At 43.4% G+C, this 9,555-nt stretch overlaps 1 non-coding gene across 1 annotated transcript; it reads left to right on the top strand.

Moving 5' to 3' along the window:
* The first annotated feature begins 1,585 nt into the window (after window positions 1-1,585).
* LOC119451187 (small nucleolar RNA U13) lies at window positions 1,586-1,700 on the top strand. Its single transcript, XR_005191715.1, has one exon. It is a non-coding gene; the product is annotated as a small nucleolar RNA U13 (small nucleolar RNA).
* The last annotated feature ends 7,855 nt before the right edge of the window (window positions 1,701-9,555 follow it).

The raw sequence follows: 9,555 nt of genomic DNA, 5'->3' as shown, positions 1-9,555 counted from the left end.
GTTTTGTCCGAAACTTTACCACGAGAAGAACCCAACGCTTCTGTCGATTATAGGAGTCGCAGCGCGGAGCAGATATGAAAAGTGACGATCAAAAAAACAAGGTATGAATGCCGCGACTTGAACAACAAAACATTCGTCGGCCTAGATGTAGCAGAAAAATGGTGTTTTGCTCCTCCAGTGAGGAAGTTGTTTCCCGCAGAAGTTGCTTTGATTATCTTAAAAAGTGTGTCGCACAGAAGAACTAGTTAAGTGGGCTCTAAACAACAATTTATTTAGCTTCTAAAGTGATGATTTTGTGCAATTCCTTCAATGGAGTTGACACGGCTGGAGACGTGAGGGAAATTACAATGGTGGCCTACCAGCTCCTTCCGACCCATTCCGCTACCAGCGGCGTTTCAAGAACTTCTGCGTCCAAAGCACTTTATTTACCAATTACCACTTTAATTTACCAATTATTGAGCAAAACGAATCTGGCATCTCTGTTCTGCGGAATACCACGAGGCGGACGAAGATTCATGGAAGAGAAATAATGTTTGTCCAATCCGACAGAAGCACAAAATTACAAAGGAAACTTATGCGAGTTTCTCAGGGAGAGTCGCAGTTGAAGCAAAAAAAAAAAAAAAAATCCACATTGGGGAAAAACCAAAGTTCTCAGTGAAAAAATGAACATTTTTAATGATTTAAAGGGAAATAATATATTCCTAATGAGCTGCTAAGGTTGTGTTGCTTTTCTGGTCACAAAGTAATACATTGGTTATGAGCGCGAAGAGGCGGTTTAGTTTCCAAGCCAAAAAAAAAAAAACAAACAAAAACAAACTAGATTTATGAATTTAGCAACATTCAATAGGTGGTTTTGAAAGTGCAAAGCAAGTATAATGATCAAAATAAAATAAACGTTTGTGAATTTAACACAATGAAAAAAAAAACTATGAGCATTGATTACAGCGCGTGAATGCTGAGCGGCGTCGATTTCTGAGCGTAGCGGACAAATGCAAGTCGCGTGTCGACGTCAGCAAGCGGCGCGCTTTGGCTTGCGCACGAGGCACGGCAGCGGTTCATGAAGTCGTCTTCACGGCAGTGCCCGACGCGGCCGCAAGAGCGACGAAGCGCACGCTAGTGAAAGAAGAGATAAGAGAGCGAGAGAAAGAGTGAGAGCAAGAGCGAACGCAAAGCAGATAACAAAAAAAAAAGAGAAGGAGACAACAGCGAAAGCTGCAGGCAGCTGCAGACGCGAGCGCAGAGAGCGGGAGAACAACTGAGAGAGAGAGAACGAGAAGCGAGCGCTAAAGAGGCAGAGGGAGGAAAGAGTGAGGAAAGCAACCTCTCGCCCGCTCGCTGGCTTCGTCGTGAACAGAGCATGGACAACTCGAATACTATTTAACGATTCTGTAAGCCCAAGACAACACAAAATGCCAAAGTAAACTTAAGGAACTGTGTTATATGTACAGATACGTCAGCGACTGACCTAAATTTAAGAATTATGTGTTGGTTTATGCAAAAAATCTTTAAAATATTACTTACTGCCACTTGTGTCAGCAGTGCGCCTGAGATTATTGGGGTACGTTCGAAGCGGGCTACTCGGTCGATCCTTTAACGGTTCTACTGGGGAGTGATGAGTTGTGGGTTCGCACGCCTCATGCGTGATACGTGCCACGCCCTTTTAACCTTGTTACGACGACAGGCACGTAGCCCTTCTGACCCCTGTAGGACCCATTAAGGATTGATGACGCGTCTGAGGAGGTGTCAGGTAGATCGTGAAAGTTGCGTGCAGTGAGCACTGCGTTACGTTGTTCTACATACGCTACCGCCATGAGTTGGGCATTGTACGGAGCCAAAAGGACGTTCACGGAAGCTACGCACAATTTCTGTGCAGCGGCCGACTGGGCTGATGCGTTGAAGCTTCGAATGTGCGTGAATCCATAGCTGACAGCCGTGCTTGAAAACTTCAAATCAGCGGACCTTGCTACCAGTGGAAGCCACGTAATTGTATGGAACATAATCAACGTTTACCCCGGTATTAACGACATTCTCCACATGTCACTATTACATTATAGGGGCACACAAGGTTGGCGTGCCTAGCAATGAAACACTCATTAGCCGAAATTTGCCGACTGTAGCTGCTGCAGTTTGTTTCTAGGTACGAAACTAATCTGGCACACAGCCGTGTCGGAATGCTGACAAACCGGCCAATTTCACGGATCCGTTCTCTCGTAGCTGGAGACTTTCCAAATTACGCATCCTGTTGTAGAAGGAAAAGTAAAAGCGATGCAACTGCAGCACGGAAGACAAGACGGCGGTCGCTGGCCAGCGGTCGGTGTCATAACATCGCTTTTCCCACCGGATCGAGCGCGGGCTTTTTAAACAGCACCGGAGTCATCCTTCGCTTCGGCATTGAAAAACTAATTGGTGAAAATCCCCCCCACACCCCCCCCCCTTTTGTTAAAGGCGAAAACCTTATATGTCTCGTTTTGAGGTGACCTTGAAAAAGTGGAGCCATAAATCGGACAAAAATTCGGTAAGACATGTGCAAAAAATCGATAACTCAATAGCATCATTACAAACCTTATAACATTATACATCAATCGATAGATAATTTCATGAGGAATATAAATAACGATAAATTATCTCTATAGTCATTAAATTAATTATTATAATGAGCATGACAAAGCGGAAAATGGTTCGAAAGACCCCCAAAGTGACAATGAATCGAGAATTAATGATAGTAATGGGTGTAAATATGGTTATGATAGTAACAATAATGATAGTAGAATACAATAATAACTCAATAATCACCATGACTCAGCAAAATTGATAATGACTCAGCAAAAAAAGATTCACACTCAAAAACCACTGGAATGGGTTCGGACATAGGCACTAAGCGAAGGAAACACTAAAGAATCATATGATGGTAGATGTCATACTCATGAGCATTACTCAGCAAGAATGACAATGACTCAGTGAAAAAAGATTACCACTCAAAAACCAATGGAATGGGTTCGGATATGTGGTACTAAGTGAAGGAAAAGGTCGAAGTCATAGTCATGAGCATGGCTAAGACTTTCGAATTAAGGTCTCTGAGGCGTGGCTAAAGGGACTGACTCCTGAATGTTTTGCTATAAGTAAATGAAAAGAATTTCAATAATAATAAATAAATAAATAAATAAATAGACATAAATTGCACGGTAAACGAAAGCCTGAGAAACGTAGCCCACTTGAGCTGATTCTCTTCTTGCAAAAACAGAACCGAGGCTGATATCGCTGAAGACGACGAGCCACGGCCAAGAGTCAAGGCCGTTTCACATGGTGCGATTTTGCACTGAGATTATCGCACCGGAAGTGCGATTTCCGTCGCATGCGACGAAAATCGCAGTCGCAGGGCCGATTCTGCGATTTTCGGCTGCGACCATCCGGTTGGTCGCAGCGTCGCAGCAATCGCTGCGATTTTTCCGTCGAAATTGCGCCGAGAGGTATTTCGCGGTCTGTTTTGGAAAATGGCGGTGGTCGCTCAACGCAACGTTTACGGATACTTTTTTGTCTATAAATATTGGATCAACAAGCCTCGAACAGTGCAACTAATTGAGTGGAGCCTTGGATTGCGCAATCGGTACGTAACATCAGCACCGACACGCGAACAGTGCAGATAAAAACTCGTAGGTCAGATTCGGTTCTGTGATTTCTACGAGTTTGTTGACACGCTACGTTGCTAATCTGGCGACGCTGTTTTTAGGTTGGCTTCGGGTACTGATAGTACGTACTTTTGTGTGATTTTCCGTTATTCACACGCGCTGCGAGTTAGTAAACACTACAGGTGTCCCTCACGGGAAGGCATGGCCTTCGGATGTCGTCCCAATTTTCTGGTTCTGGAGACAACTCGCGACAAACGCCACAGTTTTATCGCGGTATGCTTTTACGGACGGAACAATTTAAAGAATATGCAACTACGGACAAATGCTGTGGTTGCAGTCGGTTGGTTAGGGCTTTCATGCGCATTTTCCCCAATGAATGATCTCATTTCAAGGTTCTGTTACTTCCGCTGCGAGACGCAAAGCGAACGTGCAAACTGGATATCGTAATGAATGTTCTACAATAGCATATTTCACGCTTTGACTGGGAATAAGCAGTATTGCCAATTTATTTTCGAAGCAATATTTAAACAGTTTTTTTCTCATTCTTCTGATGCATCATTTTTCTCCTGAATAAAAAAACCAATAAACCTTCAGTGTGTTGCAGACTTTGTATCCGTACTGCATCTGTATTAACCCTCACATTAAAAGGTAATTGCACATTTCGTTTACTTCAGTGCATCGAATTAGTTTTGTTTATGCTGGTGGTAACATATCGCAGTACTCTAAGAAACTACTCAGCCATAAACATCCTTGCCTTTTCTTGCTTCTCTGTCTCTACTTCCTGTAAAACACATGCAATAAGGCGAAAAGCAGGCAGACATCTGGTTTTTATAAGTAGTAGATAACACATAAAACAAAAGCAGATCAAAATTGTGCAGTGAAGTCAGCCGATTGCATTCCTTCGTGTGAATGATAGGATCTTTTCAAGTGTGGGTGGGTCTTGCATGTCCACAGCTCATAAAGTGTGCAGACTCATCACGAGGCGTAGGTATAGCCCATCAAGATGGAGGCAATGTTGCTAATGAGTCTGCACTTACATGTATTACTGCATAAACTCGTATAACCATATCCCATCATTACTCAATCGAGCTTGCTCAGTCATATTCACCAAAATTCTACTTATCCGAGCTTGCTCTGACTCATATTCACCAAAATTGTACTTGGCCAAGCTTGATCTGACTAATATTCACAAAGATTCTACTCAGGCAAGCTTGCACCGAGTCATATTCACCAAATATCTACTTAGCCAAGCTTGCTCCGACTTATATTCATAAAAATTCTACTCAGGTGAGCTTGCACTGAGTCATATTCACCAAAAATCTACTTGCCGAGCTTGCTTTGACTCATATTCACTAAAATTATACTTGGATCAGCTTTCCCTGACTACCACATGACAATATTCACTAAACGTTTACTCAACTGAGCTTGCTCTTACTCGTATTCACCAAAATTCTACTCAGTCAGGCTCAAACGAACTCAGACTCACGGTTAGTTCGAAGTCTTAGTGAGCTGACGTTTGAGTGAGTTCACTGTGCTATGTATACATTACATTATGTGACCTGTGCGGTGAATAAGCAAACATTGTCTATGAGTACGTGTTGCATCGGGTGAAATAAGGACAACTGTAAACACTGCAGTTAGTTTTCTAGAGTTCAACTGACCGGAGCGTGAAAGCTTCGCCTCATGTCGATTCAAGCAAGTGCATTGGATCTGCATCATATTTTTTGCCAATCCTGCTGGCTGTCCTAGTCAATACTGGGTGGCCACATTTTGTACATTTCAACACAAAGTTTAATAAATGACTCTAGTGCAATATATTAAAAAAAAGATGCTTGCATCACTGCACGTATAACAATCAGAACATGACACAAACACATGCACATAAGATGGACAATAATGATAAATACATAAACAGATGGAATCAGCTAGCCACCACCTATTGAAAAAAAAAAAGAAAAAGCACAGGACTACGTATAACCATTCCCCTTGCCAGGTACATGGGCTATAGGAGAAACACACGTGCAACCTAGCAGTTACCTCGAGGTAGCAGCTATGAACGCTTTTGCATTCGCAGCTGGCCACTCAACCACTCAAGTGTGTTCAGTGTGCACTTGTACTTAGGCACACATTTTATTGTCTGTATCTCAAAAATTTAATGTGGCTCCTCAAAATTTTGAGAATGTTTGGATTCTGAGGCTTGCAAAGGTAAATATTTTTATTCCATTTTCGTTCAAGGTGAAGGCTCATACAAAAGATTAGAGATATTGTCAGTGCCCCTCACTTTCTCTCAGAACATAAGTGGTCCGTTATTGAGATTCTAGCAGCTTTTCAGCAGCAAGAAAGGGAATCAGCTTCTCCTGTTTTCAGCATTGGGTTAATGCAGGTAATTCAGGGAGGCATAAAGTTTTGCTAATACAATCGGTTCGGGAATACCAGATTAGACTGTACCTTAACACTTTCCTTGCACTTTCTTATTTTGGTCAAATAACCCAGTTTGAAATGGCTCCAGTTAGCATGCTCTAACATTGGTCTAATATAGGTTAAGTACATGACTAGCTTAACAGACTGGGATGCTGGCTTTCATTTCCAGGAAAGGAATCATAGCACCTGTTCCAGTTGCATATGTTTTTGGTTATCAGGGGTATTCAGCCTCACTTTAAGGATAACGTGCTGAAGCAGGTAGAAGCACACGCATGTCATTAGCGGATAGTTTCGATAGCTTCTTACCTTACACTTGCCACCATGAATACAAAATTTTAGCGTTCGATTTTGTTATTAAACAAATAAACGTACTCCTAACAATGTATTTTAATGTTAGCCGTGTGGCTACGCGGCTGCGCTACGTACTGCAGCATATTAACTTAAGCTTCTTGATACAGATTCACAGCACACTAACAGCGCAAGAAACAGGACGAGAAAATAGACGACGCCCATGTCTGCCAGAATGATACGATACTACGTACACTAGTGACTGCAGCTCCTAAAAAAAAATGTGGCGTCGGCTTTTACGCCTTTCGAAATATTCAGAGAGCACTTGTATGAACAATTACAACACAGGCGCCGAGACGGACGAGCCAGGCTGGCGCTAAGATAAACGTTCACAACACAAATTCCATTGCACGTTCAGTAATCCGCCTTTGCATTTTCCTGTGCTGCCCTCTGCCGCGCGCCGCTGGAAACGTTTTGGTAGGGGGCTGGGGCTTTCGCCGGTTGATTTGTGAACATGCGCCCGTGTTAAGTGCGCATCGGTTGTGCGTTTCGTGGATTGCGAATAATTATTAATGGCTTCTGGGGGGGGGGGGCAGCATGTCGTTCCTGGCAGCTATGAGCAGGCCTGAGTGTGCTGTTTTGTTTACAGTGCGGCCGATAAAGGCACGCTGAGTTCCCTCTACCGTAGCGGCTGCTTTGGAGTTTGTTGGCGCTAACTCCTGCACTTGCACCTCGCTTTTTTGTAATTCTTTTTACACATTCTTTAGACATTTCGCATAAATAAGATGTTTTCGAGGGCGCAGCCTTCCGCGTCAGATTTAGCAAAGCGATGCACTTGTTTACATCGGCATCTACAGCCACAGATCGTTGTTAGCCTCAAAAAATAGGGGAAAGGTGCATACATGAAAATGCGCTGATATGAAAGAATGTCGAAACGTACAATAAAACACACATATATGCTCATATGAGCCGCGTTGTTCCATCGTGAGACGAGTCAGTATGAGCGGCTGAGCCACTTAAACAATAGCGGCTGTGATCCAGTTACAAATATTGGGCTGTTAATTTATTACTGATTCTCGCTGTTCTTTAACTTCGCGATAGTTAGTTTGCGCGTGTGATAAAACATTATTAGAGCAAACTGTGCTCGCATAAGCGCTCATTTAAAGGCCGTGTTGTTCTCCTGCAATAACGCGGATGCCATCGCTGACACCGTTGGTATATAACTGAGCGAGGCGGCTGTTTATGCTGCTGTACCGAATGTACCGTCTCTTGTTTCGGGTTTGACGCAGAGATAAAGAGTACGTCTCAGGAATTAAGAAATGTGTCAGCGTGCCAACACGTAAAAACCCACCCATCTACGTTGCGAATACGACCGGCAGCCCACGGGAACGGTGACGTACAGATGTTGGCACAGGCGTTGGGCACAGCGCTGTGTCCCCGCTTGCAGCTTATTGTGTACGCGGCGATCGACGCGAAGAGTAGTTTATTTCAAATCGCTAAAGCTAGAACTGGACTATAAAAGCACTTTCCTTCATCCTAACTTGCTTACTTTTCAGTACAGGTCCGCCGGTAGCGGGTGCGCGAACTCGACGGCGCCAGGCCTAACCTCCGCTGAACAGGATCAACATTGGCTCAAACTTATGTGCACGGATTGAGAGGGTCCAATCTTGTGCATTTCAACTTCGTAGGCATGTATTGACTCATTTTGAGCACGATTATTTATATATACCAACGAAGACGTTGCGGCTATCGCGTTATCGGTTCGACGGCCGATCGCGCGGGGTTCGGTCGAATGATGGTCGGCACGCTGATTTTATCGGTGCCGTTGACAAGAAAGCCCGTCGCAGTACAACTCGCGCTCGTCGGTTACGTCTTGTAGGCGTGGTATGATAAAATGGTCCCCGCGACACAGTGCTGCATGGTCGGCCAATCGTAAGCGTCCGCGTCTTGTCGGTCTCGTATCGACCCAGTGTTACCGCGTCTTGAACGAGTACGTGACGTCGGGCACACGCTGCCACTACCAGCAAGCGAGGACCGACGCTGCAAGATGCTTCGTCAGCAACGTGTTTTTAAGTGTGGTCGAAGTGTAACGCAGGGGTTTATCGATAAATTTGCTATTACAGCCATCAATGCAAGGCGGCAACTACCCAGGTAGCACAAACCCATCTAGAAGACGTCTACATTTGGGCTTGTTCAAGCCAAGAGGTTGTCTACTATCCGGCTTCTACAAGCCGAGTAGTAGCCTTAGAACTCCACAAGCACTCCTGAAGCCAAGCTAATGCTCCCTCCGTATTCGTCTTGGGGAAGTCTTGGCAAGCTGTTCGTTAGACTATCTGTAGAACTTTCGTATAAAGGATTATTTTGCTTGCCGGAGAAATTATGCAATCCACCTTGCAAAAAAAAAGGTTAAATAATGCATATGTTAACCATGCACTAATGCAGATCGCTGGTCCTGATATGCTTTTCTTCTAACCAGTCTTGTGATTCAGGATTTCTAACCAATGTAGATATATTGAATGTGACTGGCTTTAACTTCAAAACTAAAACACCAAAGCTACTAAGCTGAAAAAGTTCAGTATAATGGTCTAAACGCATGCTTTTGCAATGGCATAAATATTAAAAGGAGCCACATAGATTTCACAGTTTGCAATAAAATCTGTGAAGGTATAATGTTGAGAGGCCGTGTGCGACATGCAATTTCTACAGTGCTGTTCACTTGCAAAGTGTATTAATGTTCTTGCGAGTCTATTCACTTCGGAAGAATGTTATTTCAGTGCATAAATAACATTGTTGGCATATGTATGTATACATGTTTGCATGTCACAGATGGGCTCTCACTATTATACCTTGACAGATTTCATTACCAAACTATGGAATCTATGCAGCCTTTAATATTTATGCCTTTGGAAAAGCATGCATTTAGCACATAATACTGAACTTTTTTCAGCTTAGTAGCTTTGCGTGTTTTTATTTTGAAGTTAAAGCCAGTCGCATTCAATATATGTACATTTCCTAGAAATCCTGAATCGCACCACTGGTTCTAAGAAAACAATAGCAGTACCAGTGATCTGCATTAGCGCACAATTAATTTGGGTATACTGCTAACACAAGCAAATTCATGCAGCACACAAGGGTGTTGAATGAGGCACATTGAAAAGACATCTTGTAAAATGCCTCTTCTGTAGCCAGCATTTCATAACAATGTTTAAGAGGCAGCAAA

The sequence above is a fragment of the Dermacentor silvarum genome, chromosome 4, assembly GCF_013339745.2.
Source record: "Dermacentor silvarum isolate Dsil-2018 chromosome 4, BIME_Dsil_1.4, whole genome shotgun sequence".
NCBI lineage: Eukaryota > Metazoa > Arthropoda > Arachnida > Ixodida > Ixodidae > Dermacentor > Dermacentor silvarum.
This window is presented reverse-complemented; position numbering and strand designations above follow the sequence as displayed.